Genomic DNA, 12,175 nt, shown 5'->3' on the forward strand with positions numbered 1-12,175 from the left:
GTGGAGGGGAACGCATCAACTTGCGTGAACCTGCGACGCGCATGGCTGGGAGTACCACGCCACTGTCCTGCGGTGCGAGTGTGCAAATGGCGGAGCCCTCGGCGGCGCGGTACGTCGGCGATCTTCTTCTGCCTTCGGCGCGCGAATAAGAAATGATGATAATGCCCTCAGGTGTCAGGACTACCTGCGCCCACGCTTAACCCGACATACTAGGAACGTTCATGACCACAGCCTTACGCCATACTTTGCCCGTACAAACCTCTTTAAAAACTCTTTCTTTTTGTACGCACCATCGTTCAGTGGAACAGCTTGCCAGCTCTCGTCTTTTCCGCGCGTGATGTTGATGATTTTGAAGAACGCTTGTTCCCTCTCATCTGAGTTCTGTTTGGATTCCTACTTCTGGTGTTTTATAATATTTCTTCCTGTTTTTTTCTTTTTGACAATGTCGTTCATACAGCAACCTTTTGCTCCTGAATGCCTTTATGTTCATCATACAGGTGTTTTGTAGAGTTAGTCTGTTTTGCTGAAGTTTGCTGTGGTGATCTTTGGCTGTTGTTATATTGCCCACTCTGCTTGGCCCTCGGGCTGCAGTATTTTGTAAATAAATAAATAAATAAATGACACATACCCACGGCGGGGGACTGGCCAAGGTGCATAGCGGATACAAAAGCCCTCATGTACAAGGAGCGCAGTATTTGAATAATTTTGCCCCTAAGTATAAAATTTATAGAAAAATGAAAAAAAAACGAAAAAAGAAGCGATATTTCATTTTAGGAGATGAACTTATCTGATGTAATTATATAGCCGTGAATATAATCACACACTGGTTTCAGGGCATATCCCTCGACGCTTGCCCCGAAGAAGAGGAGAATCAGAATAAATAGAGGAAGCCCTAGTCGAGCGATGGGGACCTCCAAATAAATTCTATGGGATGCAGTGGACCGCTGGCAGAAGAGAAAAAAAGTGGTGTGTGGACTCAATTTCACCACAACACTCACAAATGTTGCTCATAGATAACCCCGATTCACGTAAATAAAGATTTAGCCGTGGTATTCTGCAGTGCAAAAGGTCCATGGGCACCTTCGACGCAACCTGTTCTTATTTTTCCTCCTCTGAACATAAAAAGATGATTCTGGCGCCAAATGATGTTATTCATTCGCGCAAAAGGAAGTTGACAGAAAAATTGCCCTCCTCTCATTCAACGATGTGGAGATAATTGGCAGAAGCTCGCTTTGCTAAATCGTTCATCCCCATTATAGAAGCAACTGCTTCCACAGCAGGAAAAACGCATGTCATCTCCCATAACGGCGAAATAACCTTGTGCAGCGCCCGCTAGCCCAAATTATCTCTTCAAAGTTCCAAATTTCACTCGCCCACCTTACCCTATCACGGCTTCCCCCCCACCCGCAATATGTTTGCTTACTCTTGGAACTCTGTTACCTTAACAGACTTTTGGTTCTTTATTGCAAAATAAATGTTATGCCCGCACTCGTTTCGTGGTCCTGATCCCAGTTATAGCATTGTTAGATCGTCTCGGTTCAAGCAGACACTCCGCCCTCACTCCGCCTCTCAACGCGCAACCAATAATTTTGTTCAGCATTCCTTGTTGCGCTGTCCTGAGCTTGATTTCAATCAAGTTTGAGCTCCTCCACATCCCTGCCCAGTGAGAGAATACTGGCTCAATACAACCATGATAGGCGTTCCTTTGGAGAGATAATTCTAAGGCACTGGTTTCACACAATGCCGGTAACATCCAGCTAAGCCTAAAATTGCCCGTATTTAGAACCACATGCTTGAGGCTATTTCAGGACAGCGCCTGCTTTGATTTCTGGCCGTGTACCTCGGCCGCGCTCTGCGACTTGCCCCAGATAAGTAGCCTTTGTTGAACATTGGTGACTATCAGCAGACTTGACAGTGACCCCTTTGTCCAGCCTGCTCACAGTTATCACAGATCTGAGAACTGAGAGTGGCTCACAGTGGAACGGAGCTTCTTCGCCAACGGGAGTGCTCCGGTCACAAAAGAACATCCCGTTAATAGGCTTCGTTTTCCTCAGATGCCTGACTGGGGAATAAAGTTCGAAGAACGACGTCCAATCAAATGGGCAGTTGTGGACACTGTTGGTACCACCCACGGCTGTGGCGGTTCTGGGCTGTCCCTCTCTCTCGCAGCTTGGTCGAAGGGAAGAGGCAGAGGTTGAGTCATCAAACACTGCGGGAAATCTACCAGCATGTGAATGAACGCATTCGTACTCCCCCGTCGGATGTCCAAAACATGAGACCTCTGTCGAGGACTCAGCTGCCTTTTAATTAACCGCAACACCTTTCGCAGCCCCACTACGTCGTCCGGTGACCCGAGGGTAGACTCGGCAACTGGACACCGCCGCCGTCGCTGCTGCTTCCGCTGCTGCTTCCGCCGCTGCTTCCGCCGCTGCTTCCGCCGCGGCTGCCGCCGTCGCCAGCCCTCGCCGCATCTTCGGCCTTCGCCGGTCCTCGGCCTTCGCCGGTCTTCGGCCTTCGCCGGTCTTCGGCCTTCGCCGGTCTTCGGCCATTCGCCGGTCGTCGGCCTTCGCCTCTGCCGCCGTGATCACCCCGGCCGAGGGAGTCCGCTGCCTTAATCCAGTTAGGCAGGGAGGGGGGGGGGGGCGACTCGCCTCGCCTAGCAGCCCTGGAGTCCGCGTTCAACAGATATTCCCACAGCGCTTCCCAAATTGCGGCGCTCAAATACATTTCGTGTTCTGGTTTTTACCGTCTTTCGTGTTGTGATGCCTGGTCACTCGACCGCAAAGTGTGTCTTGTTTGTTCAAGTAGAGCGCGGTTTCCACACGATGAACCACCAACTAACCCCTGTAATTGCTCTCTTGGTTTTGAAGGCTTTGGGGTTTCGCAAGGTTGCGGATGCAGACTCTTAATACTTTCGTTCACTGCGATTGGCGGGGAAGTATAGTGTCATGCGAAGCACTGGTTCTTTCATTTTATTAGCGAACCGTGTTTTCTGAGCCCCTTATTGCTGTTCTAGCTTTGCGATGGTGCACCGCCGTCTTCATTGAAAACATCATTCAAGCTTTGGGTTAGCCGCGCCTTAAGCATGGTTTTTGTTTCCTTCGCTTGTTTATGATGGTACCCATTCCTAAACGATTTCTCATCACTGGTCCATTAGCCGTCATCGTAGCTCAGCTGCGGGTGGTCTCACTGTGAGTGGCAGACTCAGCGCTAGCGCCGCCTACCGTTCAGAGCTGCCCCTGAAGCCGAGCTTAGTGCATTCTAGAACACATTGTGCATGTGTTCGTAGGGAGTGTGCAGTTTTTGTCCATAGTGCGACGCCGCGCCTCGTTAACAATGTTGTTTCTATCATTACATCAGCCTTACTCAATTACGAACAGCTCGATCATCATCTCTCTGAATTTCCGCACCTTTATTACCTCTGCCATGTCCACACAACTGGTGCAGTCGATCCTGAACCATGCCAAAACATCACCACTCGCCCGCTTGACGAATTAATCCGCCTGCATCATCGTTTCTTTGTCTTGTCCAGCCAACCGTGTATGTAACGGCCTCCGCGCCCGATGAAGCCTGTCGCCCATTTCGCCGGAGCCACTAACCCCCTTAATGACTTTTGCGTGAGCTGCTTGTGCTTGTGTAGCCCGCCCGGTGAAGTAGCTCATCGCTCTACCTAGATTTTTCACCGTGCTTGCCTTTGCACTTTTTCTTCCGCTCCGTCGACGGTCATGTACATCATGAACTGGAACGGGGCTGCCCCGGAGGACCTTCCCAGACTTACTGCAGATTACCTTTGTGAAGAGCTCACTCTTCGAATCCTCGGTGCTGCTGGATAGATGGAAACCGTAATAAATCGCCTTCTGGGTGTCATCGCCGAACATTGCACTGCACCACCCTCCCTGGCTTCCCCGGATTCCGCAGCGTGAACAAAACGCCTCAACGTTGCGCCGCGTGCGCAGAGTCTGGATGTAGCCCCAAGAACAGAGTCCCTCACGGGTTCACTCGAGTACCTCCTCCACAAGTTGCAACGCCCTGCTGCCTCAGTTCAAGTCCCTTCTTTACCAGGCCAGTCTGCATCTCTTCTAACATACAGTGGGGATGGGAGCGTTTCAGCGTACCATTGTATTGAAGAATTGGAGCCAGCTTTAAATCACGCTTCGTCGAAACCGTCATCATTTCTCTCTATCACCTAAAAAAAACTTTCTGGAGACGCGGCGGACTGGAAAGCCATCATTGGCGTCAGTGCCCAACAAGGGAGATTTTATGGCATGCTTTCCCATATTAGTTCGGCGACAAGTTTACCTCGCTTTGCTGGCAACAGCCAGTTACTTATCGCGTAGAATCCTATGAAAAGAACCATGTAAACAACTTTCTGGCAACGTTTAATGAAATGTCTGGCTGCCCAGTTGCCGCGAATGAGCCCCAGGGGATAGAGTACGCCCTTGAAGGCATTTCCGGCGTAACTTTGATACTCCAATTGAAGTGCAATGCCCAGAAAGCAGTCCCAGTGTGTATGAAAATCGTATTTATTTTGACCAGCCATTAAGCCATTTGTCCATTCGGCTCACGCACAGAGAGAGTTCAGATGCCAAGATACCAGTGCCCAGACGTCAAACGCCGTCAGGCATCACACAGCGCCAGACTCCCAGGCTTAGACAGAACTGACCGCTCACAGCGCATTTCAGCCCTCCCACCAGATCACAGAATGCTCGCCCCCCTTCTTCTACATTCTGCATAGTGCGGTTCCCTGCCACCTTGACAGAAATTCGCAGATGCTGTATGTTATGTTTTATATCTCTTTAGCAAGGACATCCCGCATCTAAGTTTCCATCTAAATTAACTGCTCCAAAGTCTACTATGCACCCTTTCCCAGCTCTCCACTACAGCCCTTCTGAGCCCCTACTGGATCACTGGCTCAGTGTGCTCTTGCCCGCACTACTATTGCTGCTATTGGCCCAGTGTATTCATTTCCAGGCAACGGATATATATTGCTAATTCCACATAACTTGCCTCGCCTGTCCTGTACAAGACCTCCCCTAGTTTTGGAGGAACACCAGTCACCCCAGATGCTGCCGTCTTGAGTATTTCTGATGGACCTTTCAGTAGCATGGTTGAAGCAGCTGCTCTTGATAACAGTGCCACACCGCACCGTTCTTGGGTGAAGGCTGGTTTTCTTCTAGCCGAGTCCCGTTGGTGTTTCAACCACGCATGCCTGATGAGATCCGCCTTTCCCCAGTTGGCACAAATGTGCCATGCATGAACGACTGTTGCAAAAGATTTCGCAGGTGGTCACACACTAAGGCTCATGTTTGGCTATTGTGTGCCCGGAAACCACAGCTCAGCAAACCTCCAACAGTTCCCACTGCTGAGACCAGACCAACAATTTAGGATAGCACTGTCGTCCCAAAATAGTTAAAACATGTGCAGCCACCGGTCTGAACCTATGCGAGCTGATTAACGGCAAATGAGGTTATCAATGATTAATTCTTGCTTTTCGCACAGCTCAGTAGCCACTTGCCAGTAACTCAGCAGGAGAAAATTGCAAGCGTTCTGTGAAAACACACTCAAGCTCGAAGAGAGGATGACTTAGGTCTCTACGAAGGTGTGAAACACGCAGCCGACCTTCTGCCTGATGCTGCAGCATACAGTCGATCCAGCATTCTCTACTATAAGTTAAGGTGAAATGAACGCTAACAAACAATGAAAAAGCGCGACGTTTCGAACTTACTCGACTCATTCATGAATATTGACTTCGGGATAATTGCAGGTTGCGGTTTCGAGCCCATGTTCAGTCAGCTGCCAAGTCACTGGGCGTAGGCCGCAGATCTAGGAGGGGGGAAGGCTTCCCAGGAGATCCTAACATATCTTCGCTTCTGCAGAGTATGCCATGACTCAATTACGAGCCTTGTGCGCGGCCGTGGCTCGGTTCCGAGCACAACGGTTCTCACGAAGCCAATCTTGTGGTCACATGCTTCGCAGTGTTTCGCCACTGCGCTTCGTTCACTGCTCGCATGTTTTTAAACCGCTTTCAGCTGCTTCATTCTTTCAGGCAAGTTCTTGGTATCGCAAATGTGCGACGCTGAGCAATTCGAGCTAGGGATCATGTATTTTAACGGAAAAGGAGGAAGAGGCCGTGACGACGCAGCGGAGGCAATGCCGCCTGTGTCTTAGCCAATCCCCCGCAGTGGGTACGCGCCATTATCTAGAGGACAACAACAACAACACGAAGACAAAGCGCGTGTTCGATAAAGAGCGGCAGGAGGACTGTGGTCGGCGATTACCCGGAGAATCGGCTTTCGCTGTCTTCTTGTGCCAACCCCCACCGCACCACTTGACTAAGTATTGAGCCTTCTCTTTTGAGTGACGGCTTTTTGGGTGGAGGACGATCAGTTCCGTGGTGGAAGTATAATTTGTGAGCTGTTTGTCTTCTTCGTTTCCTAAAATACGGGCCATGGTTTCTCTCACACCTTTACAACATGAATTGAAACGCGTTCTTGTCGATGGCATGCGCATGAAATAGTAGTAGATGGAATAGCATTTCTTTTGGTTGAGTCTTTTTTGGTTTTGGATGACAAACAGAGTGAAGGAGGTGGGGAGCTATTTTCTTGGAAGTCACAGAAAACTCCATTCTTTTTGCTCCTTTTTAGTACAAAAGTTCTGCTACAGATGCACCAAACCCGAGCAACAATCTTGTCGTCTTATCTTGTCTTGCTTCCTTAATAACTCGGGTAAGCTCGGGTCATTCGGAGACGCGTCGCGCCCGATGGCGCCAGTGAGAGGAGAGCCTCGCGCCACCTAGGACATGTATCCTTGTGGCCACATCGCGCCTCCCCGCCAGATTATTTGCAGACTGACCAGCGATGTAGGTGGCAGTGAAATTAATTACAGGGGAACAGCGATACGGGGAGAATCACCCTCTGGCGGAGCGGATGCTGCTGCTGTAGGTCAACTGCCGAAAGTTTAAAAGGTAGTGCGCAGGTCGGAGAGAGAGAGCAGAGAGCAAGACGCAGCCATTGGGTCCGCATCGTTCAAGCCAACCCATTCCGAGAAGCCCTCATGCTGTCGTCCGGCGTGCAGAACCTTTCGAATGCCATGTATCTGAAGCAATTTTCGTTTTCTTCAACGCCGGCTTTATTCAGCTGTCCTACCCTTACGTGGACGCTGCGCCCACTGCTAGGGAACTCGGCCGTTTTATGTTGACAACCACAACGTCGCAACTTTGGAGGCAACGGTGGAATTGATCAGTGTCAGCAACCTTAGCGTGGTGAGTGGCTGATGCTTTCCCCTCGATTCGCCAAGCGTCTCTAGCACAGGTTATCGCAGGCTAAGGAAGAGCTGTGTGAAACACTGCAGACACCTTTGCTTCTTTCGAGCCTAGTAGGAGTGCTTTGATGCCAAAGCTTGTGGTGAGGGAGCAAAAAAGTCAGTGTTGAAAAAATTGCTTGTGCGTGTCAGAAGATGGTTGCCATGAGTGACAGCTGAATTCTAAGAAAGCAAAACGCCAAGAACCAGCTGTCCGCGACAGATAGCACGTTAGAGAGCATGATCGAAGCTAGGGATGGGGTGGGCATTGGTTTTTGCCCCGCGAGATGGAAAATGCGATCCTCGATGTCACACTGGCGGGGGTTTACCGGCTGAGAGAACCAATGAGGTAGTAGTAGCAATATGTTTATTTTTGCCATATTAGGCACAATATGCCCTCGAGGTGAGGCTAAAGGAGGTAGACCAAGCATGCCTCCTGACAAGCACTACACCCCAATTGCGACTTATATTTTTGCGATGAGGCAGAGAAAAAGGAAAGCTCTCACTGTGAAGAGGCCGATAGACAGGAACGACGCGAAGAGGCAGAATCACAGGAGCGTTGCAACATCACAGAAAACTAGGTAAAGGTGAGGGCTGGAGCTCCTGAAAGCTTGTCGGCGCATGGCATAGCTTCCAAGATGGTGTAGGCTAATGATGCGAGATAAGCTGCCACCGTCTGACATCGGTAAGGCCACAGAAAAATGTATTTTGAACTTTCAGCTCTTCTCCAGGAGAAATGAGATTGAGTGTGCGCTTTCTGCACAAAACGTATTAGCACTCCCTTTTAGGGAACCATCAGACGTGATAATATTCTTGTAAATAGAGGCGTTCTAGAGCTACGAGGAAATCAGGAGGTTCAGTTGTGAAAATATAAGTCATCATAGTACGCCTTCCGGCAAAAGTTCCGGCTGGTTAAAAAGCGTAAAGTTCATATATACACTTGGCTTTTATACTGAAAAGAGACTTGGTTGAATAGTTCAGTGGCGAGGGAGTCTTTGACTACCGGGATAATGTGGTAGAGTACACAGTGTTGGAGAAATTCTGCTTCGCCCAGGCTGATGTAAAGCTCTGCCTGCAGGACAGGCTACTGAGGTCAACCTTAACAAAGTAACCCAGCTGTCAGAGCAGTAGTACACTCGCTGAAGCTACCACAGCAGGGCATAAAGCATTGTGTAAATGGTGCTCCTGCGTTTGACTCAAGGAAACCTTTAAACTGCTAGAAGTGTCAAAAGGAGGGCCACATCGTGGCTAATTGCAAACAGAAGATAGCTTTCGTAGCAATGCAAGCCACCAACAGGAACACATGGCCTCCGGAACCACATGTTGCAGAGATATGCCTGAGCAGCAAAATTTGCAATCCGCTACGGTACCAAGCAACAAAAATGAACGCTGTCCATGCCTCACTCTTTCCTCTGAATTATTCCGTCAGAAAATATGTGTGATTAGGCAAGCTGCAATGGAGCAGAACATTTATTTTGCCGATCACGTGGGTGAGGATCGAAAGCAATTTAAATAAGCTCCGCTCCAAAGCTACCCTGTTTTTCAGCCTCCCTGCGCGTCTTCCTTCCCTTTTCTGAAATTCCTCAGAGTGGCTACTCAAATTTCAAGGCAGTTCGTTCTGCGCCCGTGTGCCATGCAACACCTTCACGCACTCTCAAGGAGAGATGCTGCCGCTGGAAGTTCACCCTGCATCAGAGAGAGAAATATCGCTTGAAAAAGCAGACAGACAACATAGCTTGCGCATGAAATGGCAAGATCTTCAGCCATAAAACTTTGGGGAAAGTCTCAAGGCAGCTGCTGATGCAACCAGGTGTAGTTTCATTGCTAGAGGCGACGAGACCTTGACAGTGGCACTGTTGACCGATGAAACCTCCAATCTGATTTTGGCTTGTGAGATGAGTGAACTGTGAACTGACCGAGTGATGCTCTGTCGGCAACAGCAAGGGAGAAGCTCAATAAAAGCGATGCTGGAAAGCGTAAAACTAGAAGTGAAAACAAAGACTATTTAATTTCACGAGATATCTGTCTCCTGGTACCGGGGTTACATTTACGCCCTAGCTTGTAAGAGCTCCTTTTGATCCGAGAAAAGTACCACCGTCTGCTAATTGGCCTCGTTCACAAAAATGCGCAGTCAGGGCACCTCGGCTTAAAGAAGGCAAATGTTACGCTGGCCCACAAGCACTATTGGCCTACTGTTGAAAGTACATTGGCATTGTGACCTCTTGCGACACAGGCTGGAGGGTAGGCATGTCTACTAACAAGTGGAAGGCACCCCTGACGTTGATGTCCGTCCGAAATGGACTGTTGCGTTTGCCCGCAATCGACATTCTAAGACCACTGCCTTTATCCAGGACTGGCTGTCAGTACATTCAGACTGCCATGTGTGGAGACTAGATTAATCGGAAGCGGTCCCACTCAAACAGCTCAGTTCTCCTCAGGTTGCGAAAATCCTTGTTTACTGTTCGCTTGTGTCGGATTTTATCCCGATATTCTGTGTAATAATGGCAGTGTCAGCATAAGCTGCCTTTCGATTTTAGGATAAGTGAAGCATGATTCGGCTGCTTATAGAGCGGTTCTCTTGCTTATAGAGCTTTATCTTGGGGCTACTTCCGCTGGACCATGCGGAAGGCGTTTCAAAGTTTTCGGCGGCTTCAAACGGCCTGGCGTCCCACCCAACGAATTTAACACCTCCCACTGTAGGTTTGAAACGCGAGCGGTTGTGCTGCAAACCTGCCGTCCTTCTACACAGGTGCTCATAGAGCGTTCTTGTGTGCTTGTCAGTTCGCGCTGCTCCTTTTCATTTACAACCGTTAGCCCGAACCGACAGCACGTCCCACCCGGTGGCAACGAACCCGGCATCACGTGAGGCGCGGCATGCATGCTCGTCTTGGTGCCTTGTATTCTCTGGGGCTGCCATGTTTTCCGAAAGTCACAATTTGGTAATGGGGGGAGGGTATTGTGCATCCATAGGCTAATAAATTTATCTCTCGAGCAGTATTTCGTATAAACCTGTAGTTCCCTCTTTAGGTTGCTCTGCGTACGAAGTCAGCACCAGTTTTCTTGTTCATGTCGCACTAATTGCAAGACAACCATTACATAAGCAGGTGCCCTTCACGCAAGCTTCTACGACCTGCATGTCAAGTGAAAGCTGCAGCAGCGCCGTCTCCTAGCGTCTATAAAAACAGAGTAAGGGCGCTGTGTTGCCATTGCCCTTATTGACACCTAAAAGCTGTGGGTTCGGGGCCCTTTCAAACATATTCCTTTCCATGCGTGCTTTAAGAGCGCGAGCTCTCATTACTTGCGTTTTTAAGGGAAGCGCCTGTCTCCAATGAAGATCAAATTTACCAAAACAGTAACCACGGGACCACACTACATCAGAAAGGAAAAGTGGGCGCGTAACGCCGTAATTGATACCTATACTCTTAATCCGTTAAATACGTACCAGTATAGCAGTAATCGAAATGAGAGCCACGCCCCGCGGGACTACCATTTGCGCAAAATTTGAGGCCACGCGTCTGACGCGGAATGTCGGTAGTGGTGTCAAATGATTTGGCATGTTCCTCAGGATAAAATTACGAATGGAGATGAAGCCCAGAATATGTGCGGGATTCGCGATGACAACCTTTCCGCCCCAAAACCGTGCATTCTGAGGAGCTCCAGGCGGCCATTACGGCCGAAAATTTTGCCGCAGAGGGTTCCGGATGCTGTCAAACGATTGGCCGTGTTGTGATGCACACGCTTATACATTTATTAGCTTATATAAGTAGGAAATGTACCGTATATATTGAAGATGGCTGTAAATCGCAATACTAGAGCAAAATCCATGAGTTAGACGGCGCTGTTTTCGCCTTAAGGAATGTTTCCTGAAATGAAACATGCGCAAATGTTTGGATTTCGTCTCTTCAACGTTTTCTGAGCGCACCAATGTAAGACCTTGAAACTATCGTCGCTAATGCTGAGGCAGTGTTGGTGAATTTTCTAGTTTTCTCGTGATGTGGATGGACGGACGGACGAAAGAAAATTTGCGGAATATGAGAGGTGCAAATTTAGCTGTTCAAAGTATTTCTCCATTCAAAGCTCCCCGCGTCGGTTAATGTCATGCTGGGGACTGCCACTGCAGACCGCCTAGGTGGCACGGCAGTCGTAATCATTATGTCACAGTTTGCAAATGGCGACGACAACGAGACAGAGGCATTCTCCTGTTCTGAAAATTACCATCAATATAATTCTGCCGTGTTTCTCGGCGCTACAGCCGGGTAATCATATATTGGTTCAAGAAATATTTGGCTGCAGTAGAAAAAGTACGGCTGGTGAAAGCCAGTACACAGTCCCGATAAGCGCGTAGCTTTCGTAGCTAGTGACACATTTCATCGCTTTGATGTCTTAATGGCAGCCAGTGCTGGTGAGGATACTCTGAAACTAACCTGCTTTGAAACAAATGGAAAAAAGAAATCATCTACCCAGCTTATTTCGCCAAGGTTGAATGCAATTGCAGCGGCTATTTTTTTCTGAAACATGTGATATTTTCTTCTTTGGCAAGTTGAGAAATGGAATTAAACACCGTAGACATTCACATAAATTTTGATTTCGGCAGAATGTAGGTCAGAAATATGTAAATTTGTTAACAATCACTGCTAAATGTGCGGGGATATGGTCAATTGCGTGGAAAGATCTCTTAGATAAATTGCAGTTGCTCCACTAGCACAAGAAAATTGACAATTACCAAATAATTAGTGTAAACAATTGGGTTTTATTAACATCCAATGACTCCTATTTATTCGTAATTATCGCGCCGAGAGGAAGAGAACTTTGGTTAGTAGCGTTTTCAAGCAGCTCGTCATTGAGCTGAGTTCAGAAATAACACAGATGAGTGGTG

The sequence above is a fragment of the Amblyomma mixtum genome, chromosome 10 (genome assembly GCF_055824585.1).
Source record: "Amblyomma mixtum isolate Tamu chromosome 10, ASM5582458v1, whole genome shotgun sequence".
Classification (NCBI taxonomy): domain Eukaryota; kingdom Metazoa; phylum Arthropoda; class Arachnida; order Ixodida; family Ixodidae; genus Amblyomma; species Amblyomma mixtum.